At 40.4% G+C, this 27,199-nt stretch overlaps 1 protein-coding gene and 1 long non-coding RNA gene across 3 annotated transcripts in view; one reads left to right on the top strand and one right to left on the bottom strand.

The window, feature by feature from the left end:
* ROBO1 (roundabout guidance receptor 1) overlaps positions 1 to 27,199 on the bottom strand; it is a 777,293-nt gene that overhangs the window by 627,107 nt on the left and 122,987 nt on the right. The gene's annotated exons all lie outside the window — the stretch shown is intronic.
* LOC137096621 (uncharacterized) lies at positions 21,920 to 26,486 on the top strand. The gene is made up of 2 exons (XR_010909551.1): positions 21,920 to 22,020; positions 25,520 to 26,486. It is a non-coding gene; the product is annotated as an uncharacterized lncRNA (long non-coding RNA).

The following is a 27,199-nucleotide window of genomic DNA, read 5'->3' as shown; positions in this document are numbered from 1 at the left end:
TACGTAAAACTGGCCACACACTCCACTTGGCCTCTATTTATGACCAAGAGCTGGATTTCTGGTCTGTTTTTTCTGTAGTCTTTCTATGAGGGAGAGCTAACCCCTATGTTAGTCCCATCCCCCCCCCCCACCTGTAGTGTCTTGTGAATAATAATAGATCATGTTTAAAATCTACCACTACTATAGTAAAATGTATTTGAGTGTATTTGAGAGAAGTCCGCTTATCTTCCCTAGAAATATTGCTATTTCATGCATATATAATAGTTCTATTTTATAAAGAATGTTAAAAGTGAATACTTATTTGCATTTCATTATCATTGTTCCTTCATTTAGAGAGTTCTGACTTCCATTTGTTGATTACAACTGAACACATAGCTGCATGCTGTAAAGATCCCTTACCTTTCCAGCCTGGATGGCAGGGCCTAGAGGAGGCAGGCTAGGTAGTTGCAGCTTTAGTGGGCCTGGCAGAAAGCAGCAGGAGCCATTTTAGTTCAGGGAAGGCACCATTTCAGAGAGGGGGAGTGTCCTGGGCCTGAGTCAGAATTAGAACAGCCAGGATTGGTTTAGAAAGGGGGGCGGAGTTTAGCAAGGTTTGGAGGGAAAGAAGGAGGCTTTTTCAGTCAGTCTGTTGTTGTTGGAGATTAGAGTAGGAAGGTAGTTTTAGGAGTTCGTGTTTGAGATTAGTTAGGAGTAGGCAGTTTGCCTTAGGTTTGCCAGCGAAGTAAGCTGTAGCAAACTGGGAATAGCTATTTAGGGAAAGAATAGCTGGATGTGTAGTTAGCTAGGCCACAGTTTAGGGTAGCTAAGCTACAGATGTATCTTGACAGAGATTCAATTCCTGTCAAGTACAGTTGTTTATAAAGAGAAGAAAATCTCTGTGTTGTAACAAAGAAAGAGCCATTTCATGTAACCATTACGCTTTGAAGCCAAGAACCAAAATCTCTCTGTAACAACCAAGAATTTAAACAGCACTTACATTCTGTATTTCCATCAATAACCTTTCCTTGATTATTTTAAAACTTAAAAAAGCCTGAGTCCAGTGTGCCTTTGTGGCTATAGTTCTTTTCTTCCCAACCTCAACTAGTTTTCTTTGAAGCAGAAAAATAAGAAGACACAGTGCTTGATGATCTTTCTTAAAAAGCATTTTTAATATTTTAAACAGCTAGGGTGTTCCTGTGCATTGCAGTTTATGGTGGCAGCGGAAGTAAATTAGAGAGACATCCCCTCCTAACATTTACATTGGTGCCATATACGTATACTTTTTATTTAGATGGCAGTGTGGTGGTATTGATCGTTGGGCCATCTACACGTCTTTATACATGCCATGATACTGTCTGGGTAGGCCAATCAAATAGGAATTCTCGTTCATATTTTTTATTGTTAGGAATCAGGAAAACTGAGTTCAAAAGCAACCTAACCTTTAATCTATTTCAGTGTTTCTCCAACTGTGCTCCTTCAGATGTTTTGGTCTTCAGCTCCCACAATTTCTAACACCTGGTAAACTGTCTGGGATTTCTGGGAGCTGAAGTCCAAAACACCTGGAGGAGTACAGTTTGAGAAAAACCGTATCAGTTAAAGGTTAATATATTTCTTTATGCAAACACAGCCACACCTTGCACTTCAAATAGAAATAAAAACTTTTTTAAAAAAAACACAATATAGAATGTTGGTAAATCAGTACAGAATATTGTTTTAACCAAAAGTGCAATACCCATTTTCTATTTGTCCGTTATTTAAAAACAACAGTAACATTTATGCTTCCCCAGCCATTGCTTACCACAGCATAACACCATGTTATCAGCATACTTTCTAAAAAGGGGGGTGGGAGTAGCCTCCTGTATGCTAACTGTGGGATATTTATACTCCCTCGTATCAGATGCATCCTAGTAGATCCCCTTCTTTGTACTTGGGCACAGCTCCTCTTGTAGAAGTTATAGTTATGGTACTTCCTCCTGGCTCCTGTGTCTAGTTTATTTCTGCAACTGTCCATTCCTATTTTTTGCCAATCTGGAGACTCACATTCTTTGTGCATGCCATTCCTCACTATCCCCAAGTTGGCATAATGCCTAAACTTTGTATTATCTTAATTAACAATATAACAAGCTTCAAAAATCATGTTAGCAAAATTAATAATGAAAACCTCAGTTGATTGTTACAGGCTCCAGCCCATGGCATTTCAATATCTATCTATCTATCTATCTATCTATCTAATAGAAGGATATCATTGTAAAATAAATTAATTCTGAAATGTGAATTGCAACGTTTTTTTAAAGAAGTTTGGATGCTTATAAAGGAGGAAGGAAATTTTGAGGTGAAATTTTGTCCAACAAGGAACATAGTGAAGGGGAGCATTCACTAAAATTATGTACCAAAGCCTACTGATTGTAAAAAAGGATAAAATTAATGCCATTGGCCCTCCGTATCAACAGATTCTATATGAGTGGGTTCAACTTGAACATATATTTAAAAGGCAACCCTTGATTTTGCAATTTTATATAAATGACACCATTGTATATACTGAGACTTGAGTTTCCATAGATTTTGGTACCTTCAAAGTGTCCTGGAGGTTTGTTACATGCAGTAGATACCAAGGGATTATAGTAGATGCAACTGTATGCACATCTAGAAAACCATCAAACTGCTCGTGCATATGCATATATTAGTCATTTCTTATTAGATCTAAATCTAATGTCATACTACTGGATATTGGCCAGCACAATGAGAACTTTCCTCCCCTTCACCATTGACTCTTTCTGCATTGGTTTCCCAGTCCTCCAGAGCAATTTTGAGTGGGCGTGCAATACTTCTGCAAGTCTTGTAGTTAAATGATCTTTTCAGATCCCACTTTTTACCTCTTAGGTAATAGATTTCAATGACTTCTTAAACACTGGGTTGGGAGTCATTGAGAACCTGAAATGACATGAAAGTGGCAGCATTGAGTTCCAGGCTTAAGGAGTAAACTGCTGGAAGAGAAATGAGTCACTCCTCCACTCTTTCTCCCTTCACGCTCCCCATTAGGTTTTTATTGTTATTGCTGCCGTCAGGAAATTTATTTACAATGCTGTATTCATAAATGAAGTAGTTTTGGGAAAATTCATTTTCTATACTTACCAAAATACCATGTTCACTAACAAAGTAACACCATTTAAATGTGAGATATTTTAAATGCAAGATACATATGTTTAATGCTTATTGATAAAATAGGAAACAAATTAACACTCTCTATAATATCAACAGCTGGCTTTAAGACTCCATTATTTATTTATTTATTCCATATAAAAAGCATTGCATAAATTAGAATAAAATTGATAAAAATAGAAGAAGTCTAGGGGGTAAATGTCTTTTGACCAAAAATGGGCAACAGCAACGGCATTGTCTGTAGCCTCCAACAATTCTTCCTCTGTACATGAGGCAGGGCATAGTGTACAAGCAAACACATGCAGAGTTGTCTGCTCTGCTCCACAGTCACACAAGGTGTGGGATTCTTTTAGGTAGTGCCGTTTTGCCAGGTTGCCTTTTGATCTGCCCACTCCACTTCAGAGCCTATTAGGGACTTCCCAGTTGCCCATTCTTGGTTTGCCCCTGGAGGAAGACCCTCGTGGGGGGGGGGGCATCCAATTGGGATTTCCTTGTTTAGCTACCCAGAGGGATAGCCTTGATGTTGCTGTGGGGATGGCAGGAGGAGTGGTAGTTCTTATAAAGCTTTTCCTTGATTTGAGTTTACTGGGGGGGGGGGGGGGGGCTGATAGCCATGTAGTGGATGGCTTTCACAGTGTTCAACCTTACTTCTCTCATATTTAGCAGCAATTTCCCGTTGCACATCGGGGGGGGGGGGGGGGGCAATGCCAGCTAGCTTGTAGAGTTTATTAACAGGTGTAGGTTTAAGACATCCTGTGATTATTCTGTATGTTTTGTATATGCATTGACATGTATATATTTAGCAAATGGAAACTATATATATATATATATATATATATATATATATATATATCTTCCATTCTGTCCAGTGTACCACCAGTTATTTCTTTAGCAACTGGGCACAATCATTATTATAATTTATGCAAAAAAACACAAGGAAAATGATACCTGCTGCTTAAAAATTGTTTCACTCAGTGCTGCATCTTGTTAAATAAAAACTAATTTTATATTTTAAGCTTCAGTTCTATATTTTTAAGCTGTCTTCTATGTTTGAATAAAAATGTTTACAACAGAGCAACAGCTACCAATTGATTTCCTATTTGTTTCTTATAAACCTTTGTTGTGCACTGAAAATAAGTACTGAATTGGTACGTAGGAAATCAATTCTTTTTAACTTTCTGAAGCCTACATAAACAAGTTATAATATGTTATTAATATTGGAGCAATGTCATCAATACATGTAGGACAAGTGTGAGTAATTTGCTTTATTTCACACCTCACACCACACCTTAAATAGCAAATGATAAGGAATGATTTGAGTTGTAGTCCAGCATTTCAATGTTGGCTCCTGTAGGGCAGTCTAATTAATTAACAAATTACAGATAGTCCTCAAGTTATGAACAATATACCTTCTGTAGAGTTGTTCTTAGGTTGAATTTGTAAATTGGAACAAGTACACTTTCTAAGTGTAACTCCAGCCATATATAAGCTTTAGAGAGCACAGGGAAGGATTAACATTTCTGTGGTGTTTATTTTGCTGTTTGTGCCCCTGTTCAGAAGATTTCACTTTACTTCCTGTTCCTGTGATAATTAAATTTAGAAAAATGTGGCTTGTTGTGGAAACAAGGATTGGTGAGAAAACTTCAGTAGAGACACCGTTTCTCATGATAACTCTTTCAGGAGTGATTTTCTCTTTCTAGGGGTAGATTTTTCTCACTTCCTACTGTCTAATCCCTCTTCTTAACTATGAATCATTTGTAAGTTAGGTGTTTGTAGCTTGGGACTGCCTGTAATGATAAAATAAATGGTATTTAAATTAAGATAAATGATATTAAAATATCAGTTAATTAATGTATTAACTTCAAATCTTTCTAAAGTATTGTAATATGCTATTCCATCATTCATTGTAAAAATATGCTTTTCAGTACATTTATTAAGTCAACTCAAAGGTCACAAAATATAAAGAAAGTTAAGAGATCAGCAAGTCTCTTTACCAAGATACAGTCAGTGAAAATATGTATCAGGATTATGTACGCAGTAGTTTGTTCTGTATGGTGTTATGGTCCTACTCAGGTTCATAGTTTGGCTGTACTCCATGACACATGACTTGTTGCATAACTCTTGAAGTCAGCCTTGTTATGTGTTATATGATCAGATTTGTAAAACAAAAGAATTACTTTTTGTAGTGCTATAAAATAATCTTAATTCTAGCAGAAACATATCTGTTTAGCCAATTTAAGATCGACTTATAAGATCAACTCGGGTTAGATCAGTATTTTAAACTACAGATGTAAAAGTAAAATTATGAAACATTAAGGCAAATTAAGTAAGAAAAATTATTTCTATCATGATAGAGTGTACTGACAAATATTAGAAAAGCTTCCCACTTGCATTCTCTATGGGTATTATTTTGTGGGGGGATACCAACATGTCTATAAGACATTGCTACATATTTTTGCAGCTGTAGTTAGCCAGCAGATGGCTCTTCAAAACAAGTTCTATTTTTAGCATATAAAAACAGATGTACTGAAATTAAATGATTTCAATTATAATTTATTGCTCTGGGAGGGAAACAACTATGGCTACATAGGGCTTTCTTCCTTCTTGTGGGTGATAACAGAACAGTCCAATTTGCACCCATAAATCCATTCTATTGGATCAAATTTTATTTGTTATGTAGTATTTGCATGAAAGACAGTGTGTTGAATTGAATGGGCCTTCATTTTAATGGAATCAAGTCTCTCCCCGTATGGTCATAGAACCTAACTAAATCTCTCTCTGCTTAGCCTAGTGCATTAAGCACTATGCTAAGCTTAAAGGGGGAGGGGGGGGGGTGAGAAATTTAGTACACTGTGGCCCCATCCACATTGACCTATAATGCAATCTTTGTTCATACAGTGCACACAATTTTTATATTTATGTACAATATTTTTCATTCAAAAGTGCATCTACACAGTAGAATTAATAGAGTTTGACATCACTTTAACTGCAAGGACAACATGCTATTGTAGTGATTTCAGTTAGGACCATGGTTAAGATGATGCATAACTTGTGAGCGTAAGCTAAACCAGATAGGACAGGACAGAGAAACAAACTCACTAGGTTGAAGACAAGTCACAGAGGTTTCTTATAATTAGGGCCAAAGACCCTATACGGTTCTGGCCCAGCTTACTTGTCCGAACATATCTCGCTCTACATTCCACCTCTTAATTTAAGATCTACTGGGGAGGCCCTTCTCTTGGTCCCACCAGCTTCTCAAATGCATCTGGTGGGGACAAGGGACAGGGCCTTCTCGGTGGTGACCCCCCGCTTGTGGAATTCGCTCCCCAGTGAGATTAGATCGGCGTCCTCCCTCCTTACTTTTAGGAAAAAACTAAAGACGTGGTTTTGGAGACGTGGTTTTGGTCAGAATGGAGAACCAAGCGGCTGTAGAGATGCCCCCTGGGAGGGCACAGTCTGGAGAAAACAAATGGCACAGATATACTGATGAGCTTTTTTTTAGCTCATATGTCCAGTTCTGTACCAAACAAAGATATGGATCTCAGAAAACAAAGATGCAGGACTCAAGAGACAAAGGTGCTGATCTTAGGTAAAAAAGGGCTTGGCTGTCAATAAAAGTAAACAAATGCACATACTTTAAGATTCTGTTTCTGTGAAGAAGCGGCAGACTCTGAGCTTCAGGTGAATTGCATAAACATTTTGGGTTTATCTGACTGGCAAACGAAGTCACCTATCTTTGCATACATACAATTAATCTGATGATTACCTAAGAGAGATGTGTTCAACCTTTTCAATTCCTAGGAAATTATTTTAATAGGGTCACAGAGGGGTGGCTGTCCGGACTACATTTTGATAAATTTCTAAGGAGCAGTTTGTATACATTTCATATAAGAAATAGATACGGTACACAGTTTGAAAGATACAAGTTACACCCAAAAGAAATCATCAAATGGATACAATTTATTAAAAGATTTGGCACAATATAGTTCACAGGAGTACAGCTGCTACTGGGTTTATTCCCGATCTTCTAAAGCTTTGAATTTGTACAACTCTGAAAAAGGAAAAAAAACTCCAAATATTTATTTATGGTCTCTTAGTGAACTATAAATCATTGGGGGGGGGGGGGGGTACCATGGCTCGATCACACTATGGAATCATAGAAGTAGCAGATTTGCCAGGTCTTTAATCTTTGCTGCTGGTGCCTCATCAAACTACAACTCCCATGATTCCATAGCATTGGGCCATGTGATTTAAAGCAGTGTCAAACATAATTAATTCTGTAGTATAGATATGTCCTTGGCTTTTTTTTGCTTTGAAAATAAATAGGTAATTTTAGAAGAAAATTAGAGGAAAATAATTCTAGTAGCTGATTTTTGTTTATATGCATTAGATAACTATTATATAATTACAAAGCAATTTTGCTTGTTTACAATATACAGAGTGAAAACTAATAGCTGTGGAGGCCACCTTATGTTCTGATTTTGATTAAAGTTGTAGCTAACCGACATTTGAAGGATGTCCACTGTTATCCTTGTCTCTTAACTGATCTCCATTCCTTCTCAGTTAATTTGGTTCAAATTTATGGAAAAGAAATAAAAGCACATTTTAATATGTAAGACATCTCAACACTGACACTACTTCCTTGAACAAGCATCAAGGAAGATCAGAGATCAAGAACATGGATATCTCTTAATGATTCTAGAAGCCAGTTAACCATTGGAAATATTTTGCAATGCTTGGCATCAATCTAGCCTAGCTAAGCAAGGGAAGAGAATGAATTTGCTGCCTATAGCTGAAGCAGCTTTGTGTACCATCAGAGACAGGATGAAATAAAATCTAAGAGTCTGCCTCAGCCTTCATCTGCCAAGACTGCTAGGTAATATATACCTGTGAGACATACAACAGTTTCAAAATTCCAAAAGCAGACAAACAAACAAACAAACAACAAAAAACCTGCTACTCAGAAACAGGACCAACATTTAGAAGCCTGGAAGCAAACTCTCTACTTGTTACATTTCAGAGTTAATTTCCGAAGCACATCAAGTATAGCTATATTTCTAACTTTTATGAAATACATTTAATTATTTTGTCCATTGTGATTAAATATTGTAAAATATTCTACAGCATAACTTGGTAATGAAACTTCCTTTCTTAAGAATATGGAATGATGCCCTTGAAAAAGTGGGAGAGAGACTGGATTACCAGAATGATAAATAACACTGACATTCAAATCCTGATAAGATCTCCTTTTGTTTAGCAAATGATGGCAGCATCCCTTCTTGCAAATCTGACAAATCAATGTGTGCTTATTTAACTTTCAAAGTAATGCTTGAACCAATGATATCAGCAATCTACTGTAAAATGATGAATCAAAACAGATAAGCCTTGGGAATAGGTGAAAGATGACTTTTTATAATAATGAAATACATTTCCACTCTTCGACATCATATGATTACAACATACCATGCCTTGGCCTACTAATATTGCCTAACCCCTATGTCTTTCTTAGAAGGGCCAACACAGAAGGTGGTGCTGAGAAACTCCTTTTCAAAATTCAGATTGTTGGCATGAGGAGTTTCTCATGGCTTGGTTTCATTCCTATGCTTTTCAACTTATAGATAAAAAAATGTGAAAATGTATAAGGGAATATGTATGCAGCTTGTACTGTATGGGGATAATGGTCCTACTGAAAGCTCAGGTTCATAGTTTGGGTGCACTTCATGACACTTAAGCCCAGATTTTGGTATCATAGAATTTATTCCATAGTTGAAATAATGTATTTTTTAGCTGTACTGTCTTGTCTTGCATTGTCTTTTTTATACTGTAATAAATAAAAAAATAAAAAGAAAGAAATAATGTATTTTAGCTATTCTCAGAGATGTCACACAAAGCTATGGTTATACATGCCTTGATTACACCCGGTTTGGATTATTCTAATGTGCTTATGTGGGTCTGCCTTTGGAAATGGTTTGGAGCTTTATTCCAGTGTGCCAAAAGCTTGATTGGTTACTGCTTTATTTCCTGATGCATTTCAAAGTGATGTTTATGACCTATCAGGCACTGTGGCTTAGGTTCAGAGTATCTAAAGAATATCTCGTATATGAGCCTGACCAAGTTCTAAGATTCTTGGGGAAGGGCATTATCTCAGTTGTCATGATCACAGGCATACTTGAGAACATGGGGAAAGACATTCTCAGTGGCTGTTTGTAGGCCCTGCTCTTTGATTGCTAGCAGATAAAAGCCATTTTATTTCAACTGGTATTTGGTGACTAAGAGCTCGTTTACATACACTGCTGTGAGCTGAGGACAGAGCGTATAGAGACCTGTGAGGTCTCCAGCTACTTGGAGCATTTCTGCTCTGGTCTGTCCTCAAAATAAGCATCCTGTGTAGATGAATCCTAACAGGCTATACTTTTAATGCTGTGTGCTGTATTTTTATTGCTTTTGTTATGTTTATATGAGCTAACTGTTTTCAAGTACTACATTTATTTATTTGTTTGTTTGTTTATTTATTTCAAATATTTATATCCCATTCTTCTCAACCCCCAGGGGGCGGGGGCACAATATAAACACAAATTAAACATTGGTTAAAACATTAAATTATAGAATATTCATTAAAACATTATTAACAACAATACAACCACATCTAGATCCAATTCAGCATCCAGAGTCCCAGTTCAAAGCCTGTGCATTATCAGTTCTCATGAGTCATTGCAATTATTACTGCTAATCGTGCTACCCAAATGCCTGGTCCTATGGCCATGATTTGAGCTTTTTTTCTAAAGGAGAGGAGAGATGGAGCCGATTTAATTTCATTGGAGAGTATGTTCCACAGATGGGGGGCCACCACTGAGAAGGTCCTGTCTCTTGTCCCCACCAATCGAGAGCAGGGCCTCCCTCAACGACCTTAAACTCTGAGGTGGATCATGGATTACATTTTAATATAATAATCTAATTGTTAGTTTTTTAAAATTCTTATGGAATTTTCACAACAAGAAAGATTTCGTTTAACATTGTTGAAACATAAATTCTGCCAGCATAGCTATCAGGAGTTCTGAAGTGACGTGACAAATATAAGATGTGGGATGAAGGGTGTTCTCTGAGCAGTCAGTGGTCTTTTGATCAGGAAAATGGAGACTGTAATTGTATAGTCTAAAATCTGGTGTGAATGTCTCCTTTTACAATGTCCCAGGGTGATGTAACCTCTGTCTTTCCAGTGCAAATCACCACAATGATTTTGGCTACAGTAAAAGTGCATGCTACAAATGCAGTTCTACACTGACCATGCATTGCAGTTTGAAGCTTACTAGAGGCTAACCCCCCAGTTTATGAACTAAAAAAGACAAGGTACTCAATTAGTAGAAAAGATGGAGGAGGCATATCATGTCAGGATCGTGTGCAAGCTATACCCAGTTCATGCCAGCTGATGTTCCCTAAATGCTTGATGGTATTCTTTCATTGAATAGCAGTGAGCAGTTCCTGTTTCTTTGTCTTATAGGTAGGTCAGGTGATTATTCCCTTGGCTTTTGTAGTTTCAAGGAGAATATCGATTCAGTCTACATTTCCCTTCTGGCAAAGGATGGTGAATCAGCTTTCCCCAGTTGTTATTTTTGGGCTTGCTCTTTACTTCTTACTGTCCTATTCTTTTAAAAAATGGGATTAAATCTCCTAGTGGCCTTAGGCTTCCTGGCTGATGCTAGGAACTAGTGTGCTTCCTTTTTACTCTCCAGTTGCAAAAAATATTCAGTCCAGAGACTGCAATTGCCGAATTATTGCAGCTTGATACAACATTAACTGTCACAACCCAAAGGTATGGAATTCTGAGATGTGTAGTTTCATGAGATATTTTTCCTTCTCTGTCAGACAGCTCTGGTGCCACCATAAAAACAAATCCCAGGATTCTATAAAATGGAGCAATGGCAATTAAAGTGGTGTTGAACTGCTATAATTCTGCAGTATTAATTGGAGGTGAGTAGAATAAATGATAATTCTCTGGTTAAAATAGCTTCATGGGCTACCATCTCATTTCCTGTCACAATTCCAAGTACTGGTAATTACTTGCAAAGACCTTTATGTCTCAGTTCCAGGCTATCTGAAAAATTGTATCTATGTATATGAACTTGCCAGAATCTTAAGATATAGAGGTCAAGGCATTCATAATCACAGGATCACTTGGTTAAGAACATGAGAAAGAACCTTTTAAGTGACTGAACCCACTTTCTGGAATACCCTTCAGTAGGAAGTTAGGCTGCCCCCCCCCCCCCGCCCCCCTCCCCCGTCCTTTCGTTTACAGGCTGGCAAATACCTTTTCAGTTAAGCAAGTGCTGGACTCTTCTTACTGTTGTACATGCTTCATTTACCTCCTGTGTTCTCCATAGCACATTGTTTAAAGTATACATGTATACGAACAATAGTAAAGACTCATGGAAAATCTTTACTTCTTTTAATGTTTTGGATACGCACAAGTAAAATGGTGATGTTAAAAAAATAACCAAGAAATATAGACTTACAAATTGATATTCAACACAAAGAAATGACTCTAAGAAAGGAAAGAAGTCACACTTGAAGATTCGTGCCAAGAGGAACATTTAAAATTCTGAGTCACTTCTTTCCTTGACACAGAAAAGTGATCCCAACAACTACAGGGTAACATTTTGTGGAGAAGTGCAAATCTTATGCTTTAGTGACAAGGATTAATGCATGCTAGGTGAAAAGTGGCCCTATGCCTTATCTTTCAGGCATCAGGAGCTCAACACATGTGGCCTAGACAGATAACAGTAACAATCTGTCTTTTACAGAATTGTAGTTTAGCTTGTTTTAGCTGGTTTGGAGGAGAATAAATAGATTTATATGTACACAGCTCTTACCCTTTCAGCTCTTAATTTTAACGTTATGTTTACTCAGTTTGTAGATGTAGACGCAAGCATTTATCAGTTTCCAATAAAATTTCTTTTTGCATGCTGAGAACTCTGTGGCATAATGTAAAATAAACCATGTGTAGTTCACTTTTGATCAGCTCACTCACTGCTTTGCCAGATAAAGAAAATATGCCACACAGTGGAACAGTAAAGAACAAGTAGTTTACTCTTTGTAGTTCAGAACAACATATGTACAATGTGATCAGTTACTTCAACTCACATAATGTCCTTTTATGAGAGATTTTAAATGGTCTTTCTTTGTCCATGTGGAGAAACTCCTTCAGCAGCTCATGAAGCAAGAGCACACTCCAAAGTCAATCTCTTTCTTATCTCTATCTTATCTTTGCTTCTCTGCAAGCACCCGCACAGCTGAAGCCTGAAAATATGACTGTAACCAAAAGTCCCAGGCTCAGCCAGCTCCCTGGGCATTGCCCGACAATCAGCTTTGTGTATCTTATTTTACAGTTCACACACACACACACACACAAGTTGATTTCTTGCATGCTCCAACAAACTCTTAGGTAGTAAATTCTCAATACTGAAATGCAGCAAATGTTAATCTCAAGGCTCTCTAACAGGAGAAAGCAGCTAATAAGTGGTACAGTGGTAAGCACATAGGCAAATCCAAGTATGTTGACAGGAGAATCCTTTCTTATTTTAAAACTATTTCACCTGTTAATTGCTAGCTTAGGGTACACAAACTGATTTGTTAATGAAGCTATACAAGTTTGCTGAAATGGACAAATTGACAACATTAATTTTAAAAGTTTTTAAAATAGAATTTTTTTAAAAAAAGAAAAAAACTTTAGTTACTGAATATAGGAAAAAAAGTTAAGGAATAGCAGTAATTTTAGGTTCAAAATAAATACTTGAAATGTATTAGTAGACATGACAGAGCTTAAATTTTTTCCCCATAGGTAGTTGCATGTAAATAGTTGTATAGGTATGTACATTTTGGAATTTTATTGTTATATTATTTTGTTTTATTTATAATATGTAGTTCACCTCAAATAGAGTTTTATATTATTAAATTGTATTTGCAAGTGTGTGTGTGTGTGTAACCTTCACAGGATGAGTAGCTTGATCTGTACATACCTACTATTCAGGGTTACGAGCTCGATGTATCATTACAAAGAAGTCCCTCTGTTTCATAGAGACACAATGCATTGGAGAATAGTATCTAATAATAGACTAACTCATAGACAAACTAATTTCTCTGTGTATCTTATTATCTGTATTTAAAAGGTTTTTTTTATTTTATATTGTTGGATGATATAAAAACCCTGGCCATTAGTATCATGCAAGTAGTAACAACTAAAGACTGCAAAACTTAAATACACAAAATTAAAATTAAATTCCTTATTTTGAAGCCTACAGAATTAAAGAGTATGCCAGGGAAATTATGAACTACGTATGCTATTCCTCCAGATATCTACAGTGCAAGATGTTCATAATTATTGTAATTACTTATTTCATTTAATACAGCAAGTTGTCCCTAATATTAATATTAAATTTTACCCAGGTAGAAATATATTCAGCACCACACATAGAACAGCAAGCAGTAAAATCAATTAACATTTAACTGGTGACATCATGTTTTTTTTAAAAAACCCAAATCCTCAGCTGATACTTTTTACACAGACCTGCTGAGAAAGATTTTACTAAATGCGTGTTCTGAAATATAATTCTTGTCTAGAAATTATTGTAGAGCAAATAGATTTTTAATGTACATCAGACTGAGTACATAAAATGAAATAACATTGTCAGAATTAATGAGGCTGAGAATGATTGGCACCAGGTGTTAGTGGTGTTACATTAAGGATTTCAGATATTTATTCAAAGGGAAACTAAGTGTTTTGTCAACATATATCATATTCCTCTTCCCTAGAAAAGCTTTCCAGATCCTTAAAAGAGAAAGTTCTATGTCAATCATTCATTTTGTTCTATCACTCCATCTGTGTACTGTCTTAAAATGAGTAAACCCAAGCCATAACCAACACACATTCTTTATGGGAATATTTTGAATAACTTTAGTAAGTGATAAAAAATGATGTATACTACAAATGACGGCTTCATGAAAATACTTTCTAAGTGATATTTCAAACAGAGAGAATAAAAAAGGCCATTATACTGTATAACTCCTTTTTGCTGCAATGAAACACAGGAATGTGTGCAATACTTCACTTCTATCCACAATTTGACCAGGTGTAATTTTTATTTCATTCTAAAATCAAAATTTTACAGGTTGGTTACATAGTGTCTTGGCCTATAGATGGATAATGTGATACTTTTCTGGGAGAGCATGAGCATAATTTCTTCTGTTCTTTCATCCCTATGGCACAGATTCCATAGAGCCTTCCATTCCTTCCTAAAACAGTTTTGAGTGAAACCAAAACACTGAACTGGGCAAAGAGGGATCACCCACACTTGCATCTACTATTGCTGACCAACTATTGCCAACCTGTCATAGAGTATTGGGTTGAATGGTGTCATTTTATTCAATTTGGAATCTATTTAGTCGAATCTGGAAAGGAGAAAGAGGGGGGCACTGAGGCACCCATCACTCATGACTTCCTCCTTGGGATTCTCCTAGGCAGGTCTGAGTCCCAAGCACAATCCAATTACTGTGTTGATTTTCATCTGGCTGTCTACTAAAAGGGAGATAGAAAAAAACCCCACTTACAAATCATAGGTAGATTCAATCCCAAGTGTAGTCTCCTTCCCTACCCTGTGGGTCACAAAACCTAAGAAGCAGTTTCAGAATCCCCCTTTTCACTAAAAGGGTGTCAAAGTGTTCTCTATGGCTCTTATTATTTGCCACCCTCTACCTGCCAAGTGATTGCCTATTTAAGAACACCATCCTAAGCCAATTATCAAAGCCCCCCACATACAGAATGGTGCAGGCAAAAACAAAAAAAACCCTCCAAAAACCAAATAGAAAAAAACAATAAAAAACATAGGGAAAATCCAATTTGATTAAAAGATAATTCCAGGAACTACTTGGTTATAATAGGATCTTTTGATTACTAATTCTATGGCTTTTAAACAATATTTGAGGATGCCAGTTCTATAGAAAAAAAACCCTTTGACATTCTACAAACACAGTGATATTGTTCCTATGGGAAAACAATAACTCCTGCAAAGACCTAGAAACATGATTGATTTAAATCAGTGGTTCCCAATTTTTTTTGACTAGGGACCACTTTGACCAGGGACCACTCTCCAACTGTAGTACCACAAGAGTTGCAAATCGGTTTTGGTCAAGTTTAGATTTGATTTGGTTATTTGGGGTGCTGATTCAGAAAATTGCATTGAATAGGCCACATCAGCTCTAGTTTCTGATACAGAACATGCCATCCAATAGTCACCATTCACTCACCCACAAAAAACCATATTTAATAATCTAGAGCTGTTATGGTAGTAGTAATCTTTCATGGGTAGTTAGTAGGGCTGGGCAACCACGGAAAAATTTGTTTCTAAACTCGATTCGTTTTTAGGGGGTTTTTGTGTTTCGATTTTTAAAAGAATTCCGAAATTTTTCTTTAAAAAAGTTCGAAATTTATGAAATTTCGGAAAATACGAAACAATTACGAAACAATTACAAATCGATTCGTTAATGGTGGACGTGACCGCGCAATACGCTAAAAAAAACCCCAAATGGGACAGGGGGAACTTCTGAAGCTTCCCTCTCCCTCTGTTGTTGACCGTTGGTGTGATAATTATATTTCTTTTCACTGATAAAACAAACAACAACTATAAAACTTGCACCAGACATGCGGAAATAATAACGAAACAATTTCAAAACAATTTCGAAACGATTTCGAAACAATTACGAAACAATTACGAAACGAATTGAAAAATTCATTTCGATTTTTAGTTGCTCCTGAATGGTTCAATATCGCTTCGTTATAAAAAAAATAACGAATTAATAACGAATTATGAAATTAACGAACGAAACCGCCCAGGCCTAGTAGTTAGCCTCGCCTCTCCTGACATCCTTATTGCCTCAGCACTATAAGAGGGTTTGGTGAGACTAGTCACTCCCATTGCATGTGGTTTCAAGACAACCCTGTAGTAATGGTGAGGCCAAAGACCATATCTTTGTTCTTGCGGGCCAATGGTGGTCCACAGACCACAGGTTGGGAACCACTGATTTAAATTAATAGATTTAGATTTCAATATCTTATCAAGTTATGTGGCCAACAAAGGCCAGAATCTTGATGGTGTAGTATATTAATGTAAATATACAAACAGTGGGGAAAGGCATGTAGCCGGGGGGGGGGGGCTCGGGGGGCTTCAGCCCCCCCGAAATTCTCATGGTGGTTCGCGAAAAGGCCTTACTGGTGCATTATTTAAACTTATGTTTATTAATATCATGATTTGATCACCATTCTCAATATATCCCATATGTATGGGGGTATTGGGGTAATGATACAAAAGATTTGCTAGGCTAGACCCTCTTTCACTCAGACTCAGCCCCCCCCCCGAAACTCAGCCCCCCCGAAACCCCCCCTGAAATTTTTTTAGCCCCCCCCCTTCCTTCACCACGTCTGTGCAATCACTAATATAGTCATTCAATGAGATTCAGCCCCAAAACTACTGCACTCTTCTAGATGACAGATTAAATGTTGTCGTTCAGCGTGTTCCTCAAGTTGCTACTCCTAGTAGCAGGGAAAACGGGTCTCCTTTGGCGTCAGAGGGGGAACAGCAGTGTCAGCACATTAGAGAAATCATTATGGCTCCAAGCAATACTGACACGTTCCCAGGTTTCACTGATTGGGAAATGGGGGATGGGGAAGGGAGCAGAGGTGTAAAGAGAGTTGCTCGAGAACCTGAGTCTGAAGGGGAATTACAAAGGAAGCGTATTTGGGAAAAACTTTGTGCACCAACAGAGGAGGAAGATTTCTTTGGGTTTGAAAGGAGTTCTGGGACTGGGAGTGACATGGACGATGGTGAAGAGTTAAATTGGACCTGTGTGCAAAACATAAGGGATATCTGTAACCAGCCCACCTCTAGTGAGGAATTTGAGGGGTTCACTGAGGATTGGCAGCCAGGGGACTCTTGGCAGGATCTGAATCCTGATACTCGTTGGCAGAGGCGGAGGAATGGGCATTCAGCTGCAGGCTTGGAAGCAGCTGGGAGTGATGATGAGAGGGTGGGGAGCTCATCAAGCTCCGATGATGAATTGTAAGATATAAGGGGGTTCAGTTTGAATGGCAAGTTGCAGAAGGCAAAGTGTTGTGTTGTGGACATTAGTGTCTGCCAACTCTCCACCTTGGGTCCTGGGCTGTAGCCTGGTGTGCTCCTGTGTTCCTGTTTCCTGAGTGACTTCTATACTTCAACCTTGCTTCGCTACGGAATTGACTACGGACTGGTTTGACTTCGCTTTTGGACTCCTGGACTTTGCTTGTTAATATCTTTGTGACTTTAACATCTTTCAGTTTTGAAACAATGTTCTTTCAACTTTATAGACTGTTTTCTTTCTACATTTTGATTTTTAAGCAAATTGCTTCATCTTTAGTTTAATCTGGATTAAGAGTCTACACTATAATCCGGATTATATTTTAGTTTACTCTATTGACTCATTTTTGGTGCCAAATTGCTCCAGCAGACTTAAGCACTGCAATTAAGTGCTTTTCAAGACTTTTTGTTAACAATAAAGCTGTGTTTTACCATTTGAACTGTGTCTGGCGTGTTTAAAGGCTTCTGGGTTCTGACATTAAATAATCTTATTTATATAAGATTTACTTTCAGAGATGAGAAAAAAATATATGTTTAATTATTTGATGAACACTTCATCAAATGGTTTATTTTCAATATGGTTAATACTACAAATTCCAGCTCTGAAAAGTGACTAAATCCTTCTGCTAATAATAAAACAAGAATACTCCAGTACAACAAGAAAAATAGAAACAGGAACATGAACCACCAGGCACAGATATTTAAACTACTCACTTTCTTATATCAATATACAAGAAATGTATTTAAGTAATTGTTGCAATTATAAAACATAGTTTGAGATTTATCATCCAAGTCTACAATGACAATTCAAGATTTCAAAGTAAGTTCAATCTCTTTCAGAATTTCAGCTATTTGTTTCGAGTTCACTCTATACAATCTTTCAAACATCAGCTGTGAAGCACTATGTTGCTGTCATTATCCTCAATGTCCAGGATAGACAAGAGTCACTAGTCTAACTCTGAGGGAAAATTATTTTTTACCACTATTTATGTCACCTGTGATACATGCCCTTCACCTTTTAAAGCTTTCAAATTCTGAAATTTGTGTAGTAGCTGTCTTTAATATCCAGATGAGCAAGTTGCTGGTGACTTGAATTTGTGAACATTTCCTTCAATATCCATATACTATGTTTGCCTGCCATTTTTCCAATCCCAATTTTACATGTATACATGCAAATATGCAATCAAGGTAATTCTAAAGTAAGAAAAATAATAATACAAGGAAAGCCACATAAATTATATTTTAAAATTACCAGAAATTGTGGGCCTATACTCAATAGGTCTTATGTAACACACACACAACAAATTAATGCAGGTGTTATTTCATAAACAGCTACATAAATAAAATGAAAGTACTGTATATTATAAAGAATTACTAACAATTTCCATACTTACTATCAGGTTTTGAATGTCAATCTATATAAATAAAAATGTAATGTTTGTTTGTGGAACTAACGTAACTCAAAAACCACTGGGCAAATTGACACCAAATTTGGACCCAATACACCCATCAGGCCAATAAGTGACCATCACTCATAAAAATACTGGAAAACACAGCAGAAGGGACTTAAAAAGGCAAGAAATTAAAAATACATCAATAATAATAATTAGAAATCCAGCACTGCAAAGCTAGGCTACTGTTCCTGAGCATGCTCAGAAGATCATAGACATATAATGATAATAACATAGAATAATATAATAATAAACATATAATAATATAAATAATAAAATAATAAAATAATAATAATAGAATAAAAATAGAATCTATATAAATAAAAATGTAATGTTAGTTTGTGGGATGAACATAACTCAAAAACCACTGGGCGAATTGACACCAAATTTGGACACAAGACACCTCTCAGGCCAATGAGTGACCATCACTCATAAAAACACTGAAAAACACAGAGGAAGAGACTTAAAAAGCAAAAAAACCCACATTAGAACACATGTGCAAAACCACATATATATACACAAACACACACACACATATATACATACACAGAAATACACACACACATAACATATATATACACACAAAACACATATACACAGACTGGGCCACAGCAACGCATGGCAGGAGGCGGCTAGCGTTGTATAAAAAGATTGTCAACATTTTGATCCATTGTATATAACAGTACATCAGTTCATGAATAGAAATAACGTGTAAATATTATGACCTTACTTAGAGAAAAATTATATATATAAATGGAATGAAAGGCTTATAAAAATCAAATATTGAATGGCATTAGATTTGTGAGCTTCAGCTTGCTTTAATGAGCCACTCTAGGGCACTCTTTCTGGAAATGTGGATTTTATAAAAGATCTCAAGCCTTTGATAATCCATGGGAGAAATCAACCTGGCATCTCAGGGAATTTCTGTAAGAATATATCAACCTTCTAGTGTTTAGCAGAGGGAATAAAAGATGATATCAAGGGAAAGAAACAGAATATACAGCATTAACTGAATGCCAATGACTAGAAATATGCAAGTAAACCCTCTCAGTCCCAAACGTAGAAATAATTTAATTTTGCAGGTTTTGTAATACATTTTAATGCTTACCATGTTTGTGAAATTAAGAGAATGTCATTTCTGGTATCTTATAACCTCTGTTGCTATTTAAACCTGAATTGATTCAATTATGGGACTCTCCACACCAACGCAGTTGGTGGGGAGAGCGATTTGCCCCACCCCCTGAAGGGAGAGAATGGGAGGTTCCTGTTAGAACCTCCTGGAAGGGGGCGGGGGCTGGCTGGTCATGTGAGCCAGCCCCTTACCTCAGTCTTGTCTGACTTTCCGAGGAGACAAGACGTGTTCCGCGATTGCTCCAGGTCGGTTGGGAGCTCGTTGGGAAGGAGGGCGACGCTGCTCCTTCCCATCCGGCCTGGAGGATTGGGAGATCGTCGGGGCGCCGAGGGGACGGCGGACGCTGCTTCTTCGGCGGCCCCCGTTTTTCGTTTTTGTGCACCGCTGTTGAGAGGAGCGCGGTGCGCGCGCGACTCTCGCCGACGCTGCCGGGGGTTTTTTCCTGGCTGGTCGGGCGATGCGGCTGCAAGCCCCTAGCTTTGGCGGCGCCTTGGGGAAGGGCCGCGGCTTGTCGGCGGCCCTGGGCGCTTTGGGCAAGTGGCGCTGGCAAGGGGCGCGCGGTGGCGCGCAGCCGCGTCGCGCTCTTTTTGCGCCCGAGGGCGCGGGTTAGCGGGCAGCCGCGCGGTCGTCCGCCCAGCTATTTGATTTTTGGGTGAACGGCTGGGAGCGCGCGCACTGGGGGCTGCGTGGGGATTGCGGCGGCGCCCGAGCGTTGCAGCGCCATTTTGTTTTTTCTTTTGGTTTGGCGGGAACGGCCGCCATTTTGTTTTTTCAGTTAGTGGTGGCGGTCGCCATTTTGGGGCTCCTTTTTGGGTCCAGCGGCGGCTGCCATCTGGAAGCGGCCTGGCCCTTTCGGAATGGGGTTTAATTTGGGACTAAGGGTAGCATAGGCCTGCAGCTGGCAGCGGGGCCTGGTTATTCGTTGGAGTTTGGAGTTCTTTGGGGGGACTAGGCTTTTCATGTACATTACACAAGCATTTGTATACATGCACTTCGACATATTTCATGTATATAGATATGGCCTATGATTTATGTAAATGAATAAATCCATATACAAGGGAATTATAATAAAGGGATAGGTCACACACATTGTGCCATGGAGAATGGTACAATTTATTGGGAAGTAACCTGGCATTTGTGCAAGGGGCATTGTGAATACAAGTACTGATGGCACACTCCCCCCCCCCCCCATCCTGATTTGTCACTGTATAAAGGAAACAGGGGTTCCCAATGGGCATAGCAGTTGGTTCTTCTCTAAGTGGGGCTGCTATTGTGTGGAGGCCGGATACAGAAATGTGTCTTTCAACTCTTTGATTCTATAACGGGGGGTAGGGGTTTCTTCCCCCTTCTATCGCTGCTGTTGGGTCTTTTTCAACTCTTTGATTCTATGATGCTAAAGCAGCAGTATAACGATGTTAATGTGGACGGGGGTGTCGTTCTACTCTTTGATTCTATGTTTATATGGTGGTGGACTCGCACAATTGGAGTTGGGGTGGTTTGGAGGGTTGCCACCTAAGTATAGTGTTGTGGTGCAGGCGCTTATTGCAGTTTTTACCCCCCCCCTTTTTTATTTTTAGAATGCCTTCAAAGAAGAACAGAGGGGGCCCTAAGGGGAAGGGTCCCGCGGAGAAGTCGGGTCACAAGCGACCCTTGCGCCAGGACGGGTCATCGTCGGACGACGATGGGGTCTCTTTAGAAGAATTAGAGGCCCTATTGCAGCGTGTTAATCAAGTGGAAAGGAATAGGGGGGTTGGCTTGGTTGGGGCTAGTTCGGCAGGTCGCCGGGCAAGCAAAAAACAACTATTTAAGTCCTTGTTGTCCCGTGTTTCCATTTTAGAGTCGGCTTCGACCGTAGGGACAGATAGGGCGATCAGGCTTCCTGACCAATTGGCTGCTCCGGAGGCTGCGGGGAGTTCTTCTCTGGTGTCTTCAGCTGTGCAGACCGTTACCAGCTCCGAGGCGTGTCCAGTTGTACAGGCTGCGGCTGAGGCTTCAGTGGCTGCTGTGGCCGGACCTAGTCAGTCCGTGGCATTGGCCTCCGGGTCTAGTGCTGCGGCCGGGTCCACTCAGTCAGTCAGGTCGATGGCTGCTTCCTCTAGTGTCGGTGGGAGCGAGCAATTGGTGTCGACTGTCCCGGCAGGTAATTGCACCACACTAACATCCACATCTCCTGCACTTACATCAGTTAATACGGCGGCTTCAATTGCATGGCCGTGGGGCCAGGGCCGGGCTCATTCGACAGTGGGGATGCTATCACAGGGGACGGTTGGGAACCAGTCAGTGAGTGGTGTGGATCCTAAGTCAGGTGAAAAGTCGGAGGATGCCAACTCTCAAGCGATTAAGCCAGCGGCTGTTACTTTGGAGTCGGCCCGAACTGGGGAAGCTAGTAAATTCTGGGGAACGGCCAAATGGCCTCAGCAAGCAACCCCTACTGTTAGTCTTTCTGGCTTGGGCTCCCATTTGGCTTCAAAAACAATGGAAAAGATTTTAAGGAACGAATATGTGGATATTTTTTCCCTGTATTTTAGGGACATGGATAAGAAAGAGAGGGAGGAGCTAGACGAGGACAGTAAGGACAAGATCAAAAAGCGCAAGGTGGAGCAGAATTGGGAGAATTGGCTCCCTTGCTTTACAATGTATGCGAACCTGCTTTCTGATGCTGCCCCTGAAAGGGCTACAGCTTTGTGGCAGTATCAGAACATCATTAATAAAGCCTATGTTAGCGGCCCTCCTAATGCTTGGCTGGAATATGATAGGCGGTTTAGGACCGAGGCGGCTTCCCATCCGGATAAACGTTGGGATTTGATCGATGATCAAATTTGGATTGAGGTGATGAACCCCTCTAGGGCTTCCTCTGCTTTAAAAGCGGATAGTGGGCATACCATTCAGAATAAGGCAGGGCAGCCCTTTCGGCAGGGGGCTCCCCAGCAACAGTCTCAGCGACAAAAGCCTCTATGTTGGGAATTTGTTGCTCAGGGAGCCTGTTCACGTAAGGGATGTCGTTATTCCCACTCGTGCGCAATTTGTTATGGCACACACCCATCCAGAAATTGCCCCAAAGGGAGAGGGGCGAGGGGGAATCCCAGGGACACTCAATTCGTTAAGAAGCCCTCAGGACAGGCCCCAGTTCCAAAAGGGCCCCAGCCCAATTAAGTTGGAGCAGTTGAAGGTCTGGTTAGATAGGTATCCTAATAAGGGGTCTGCTAAGTACCTGTGGGAAGGTTTCTCGGAGGGATTCCGTATTCCGGCGTTGGGTCCGAGGTTCCATACTCTATCCCCAAATTTAAAATCGGTTATTGGTATGGAAGAGTTAGTGCAGCATAAAATAGATAAGGAAGTTCGTGAGGGAAGAGTGTTGGGCCCATTTGCTGAGCTACCTACGCCAATGTTGAGGGTATCACCTTTGGGGATAGTACCGAAGAAGACCCAGGGGGAATATCGCCTCATTCATCACTTGTCCTATCCTAAGGGCAAGTCGGTGAATGACGCGATTCCAGATGAGCAATGCTCTGTCCATTATGCATCGTTTGATTCGGCCGTGCAGCTGGTTCGGCGGTTTGGGCTGGGGGCAGAGCTGGCTAAATGCGACATTAAGTCCGCGTTTCGTTTGCTTCCCGTTCATCCGGCGGATTTTGAGCTGCTGGGGTTTCAATTTGGGGGTTTTTTCTATATCGACAGGGCACTTCCCATGGGGTGCTCCATTTCCTGTGCGGCCTTTGAGCAGTTTAGCACCTTTTTGGATTGGGCTGTGAGGTCCAAATCCGGAATGTCCGGAGTCACCCATTATTTGGATGATTTTCTTTTTGTGGGACGCTCCGGGTCAGGCAATTGCAGGGGTTTACTGGAGTCATTTCAAGAGCTGGCACAGGAGTTAGGAGTGCCTTTGGCGGAAGAAAAGACAGAGGGTCCAGCAAAGGTTTTGACCTTTTTAGGTATTGAGTTGGATACGGTTCAGCAGTATTCCCGGTTGCCCCCTAAGAAGGTGGCAGACTTGACAGAAAGGGTTCAACAGTTTTTGGGACGCAGGAAGGCCACTTTAAAAGAATTTCAGGAGTTAATTGGCCATTTAAATTTCGCGTGTAGGGTTGTTGCCCCAGGGAGAGCCTTTTTACGTAGGCTTTGTAATGCCATTTCAGGAGTTAGAATGCCCCATCACAGGATTAGGGTGACCCGTTCAGTTAGGGAAGACTTGTCCATTTGGATGGAATTTTTGGAGGGTTTCAATGGGGTTTCCTTTTGGAGGCAGGAGTTGAGGCTTCAGGATGCACTTAAGGTGGCATCTGATGCTTCAGGGGCAGTTGGTTTTGGGGTGTTTTTTCAGGGACACTGGTGTGCCGAAGTCTGGCCGGACAGTTGGCACACGCAGGGGATTACCGCAGATTTAACGTTTTTGGAATTTTTTCCCATACTTGTTGCTGTTACGGTATGGGTGGAGGCTTTTGCTAATTCGACTGTTCATTTTTGGTGTGATAACCTTGCCACCGTTCAGGTTATCAACACATTGACTTCCAAATCCAATAGGGTGATGGGGGCGCTCAGGCAATTTACGTTACACTGCTTGAGGCATAATATCTTGTTCAAAGCCTTTCACATAGCGGGAATTGACAATTCTTTGGCTGACGCCCTATCTCGTAAACAGATGGAGCGCTTCAGACAACTCGCGCCCAACGCCGACGTTCATCCACAGCGTATGCCAGGCCATCTTTGGCAGGTTGGCGGGACGAGGCGGTAATGGGTATGGCTTTGGCTTTAGCCCCAAGTTCACGGAAGTCTTATATGAGGGTGGTGGAGGAGTTTCATGACTTTAGACAGTTTTATCTGTTACCGTTTACAGTACCGATTCCTTATGAACATTTGGCGCAATTCTGTGTGTACTCACGCAGAAGGGGCCTAGCGCCGCACACTATTAAGTCCCAGTTGTCGGCGTTGGCCTACTGGTCAAAGGCACAGGGTTTTTCTGATCCTACAAACGATTTCCGCCTCCATAAAATCATTGCGGGTTGGGCACGCCAGCGGGGTCCTTCGCACGATAAAAGGGAACCTTTGTCTCCCACAATTTTGAAGGGATTGAAGGGAACATGGCCCAGGGTGTGTCAGTCCGAGTATGAGCAGCGGTTATTCCATGCGGCGGCCTTGACGGCCTTTTTCGCTGCTCTTCGGATAAGTGAGTTGCTTGCCATGTCTAAGAGGGATGTTTCTCAGCGGGCATTGGTGTTATCGGATATAAAACTTACACACGACACCCTCCAAATTCTAGTACGTTCGTCCAAGACGGACCAGCAAGCCAGGGGCGCTATAGTTACATTGGACAGATGCAGCGACCCTGAGCTTTGCCCTGTTTCGGCTATGGCACAGTTCTTTCAAGTCAGGTCGCAGGCGGGAGGATACTTGTTTTGTCATCATGATTCCACCCCCCTTACAAAATACCAGTTTTGGGTTGTCACTGACAGGGCGCTGAAGATGCTGGGGTTGGGTACTCATAAATTTGGAACTCACTCCTTTCGGATTGGGGCAGCATCTTCGGCAGCGCACTTGGGTTTCAATGTGGAGGCCATCAAATCAATAGGCAGGTGGAAATCGGACGCCTATAGGCGTTACGTTCGCTCGGTACTTGTGTGAGTTTGTCGTTTCTCTTTCAGAGTTTGCCAGGCTGGCGCATAGATGGAGAATCCTTGTTTGTGGGCATAGCTATGTCCACTGGGCGGAGAGATACGCCAGGAACTCGTCCTTTGGCCAGCATCTGGGTTGCGCTTCCACTGCATTGGTCGAGTGGAAGGGTGTTCGGGGCCTTCGTTGGGACGGTTTGGTTCCCTTGTTGTTCCAGGACAGGAGCAGGCCCACTCCTGATGTTTTGGTGCTCCATATTGGAGGTAATGATCTGGGACTGCTTAACGGCAGGGCCTTGTATCTGCAAGCACGTGCTGACATTTTGAAGATCTGGCAGGCATGGCCCAGGGTTCACATCGCTTGGTCGGCCATTATTCCACGCCTTCGGTGGCCAGGAGGTGGTGATGTCAGGAAGCTCGAGAAGGCCAGAAAGCGTGTGAACCGGGCCATGCGCACGGCTTTAGCACGGGGCAGGGGGTCTTACATCCCACATAAGGACATCACGCACGACAAAACACAGTTTTACCGTTCTGACGGGGTTCATTTAACTGATTTGGGCAATGCACATTTCTTGGCCGATTTGCAGTTAGGCATTCAGCAAGTTTTAAGGGGCTTGGTGGGGGATGGGGGCGAAATAGACATTTGCCCCCAATCTGTGGCGTAAATAGTTCAGGAAAACACTGACATGGAGGTATACTCATGGCACCCATTAAGGGTGGGGGGCACTCTACAACAAACACTCACCTTCAAGTCAACAAATGGGTGAGGGGACATCCATTGGCCCAGTAAAGAGAGAAGCTGATATCAATAAGCGGACACAGGCTTCTCCAGACTTTTACCTTCAGGTTGCCTGGTTGGGGATCCAGGGCACACTGACATCACACACGCAGTAGCTGGGGACGCTGACTTAGCTTGCCACCAAGTTCCTTGACACTTAGTTTAGTTCAGGTAAAGTTAAATAGGTAACATTCAATAAAAGTTGCCCAATTTGAATCCATACTTTGTTGTCTGTCTCGTTATTTCAGGGGTTAAGGGGCAAATATTCATTTTTATTAGCCTCCTATGATTATTTTCAAATATTTTATTTTCTGTCTTGTAAGCATCGGAAATGCTTCCACTAGACCTACAATGTTGATATGACCAGAGAACTTTTATCCACATAAGCCAAATTACTCATAACATAGATAAACTAAAGGCATATTTTTAATATCCATGATACTTAGGGGTCCTTAACAAGATTAACAAGGTTAAGATCCATCAAGATTACTAAGATCATCTGGAGAGGCCCTGCTCTCGGTCCCACCAGCCTCGCAAGCGCGCCTGGTGGGGACGAGGGACAGGGCCTTCTCAGTGGTGGCCCCGCGACTCTGGAACTCTCTCCCTCTGGAGGCCAGAACCGCCCCATCAATCCTAACATTTAGGAAACGGGTGAAGACGCGGCTGTGGAGTCAGGCCTTTGAGGAATGAGACAACATCATAGAACTCTGGATGGAAGTGGATATAGATCCATCTTAATAGGACGACTGACCATAGTAGTTTTATATTTAGTGCATTTTAAAGTGGTTTTGTAATTTGTGATATATGATATTTTAATGAATGTATATGTTTTTATGGCTGTAAACCGGGCTGAGTCCCTCAACGAGGTTGAGAAGCTCGATATACAAAACTGTGAAATAAATAAATAAATAATAAATAAATAAGATCCTAAAAGC

This window comes from Anolis sagrei, chromosome 3 (genome assembly GCF_037176765.1).
Source record: "Anolis sagrei isolate rAnoSag1 chromosome 3, rAnoSag1.mat, whole genome shotgun sequence".
Classification (NCBI taxonomy): Eukaryota; Metazoa; Chordata; class Lepidosauria; order Squamata; family Dactyloidae; genus Anolis; species Anolis sagrei.
Note: the sequence above shows the minus strand (reverse complement) of the source record. Positions and strands in the feature narration are given on the sequence as shown.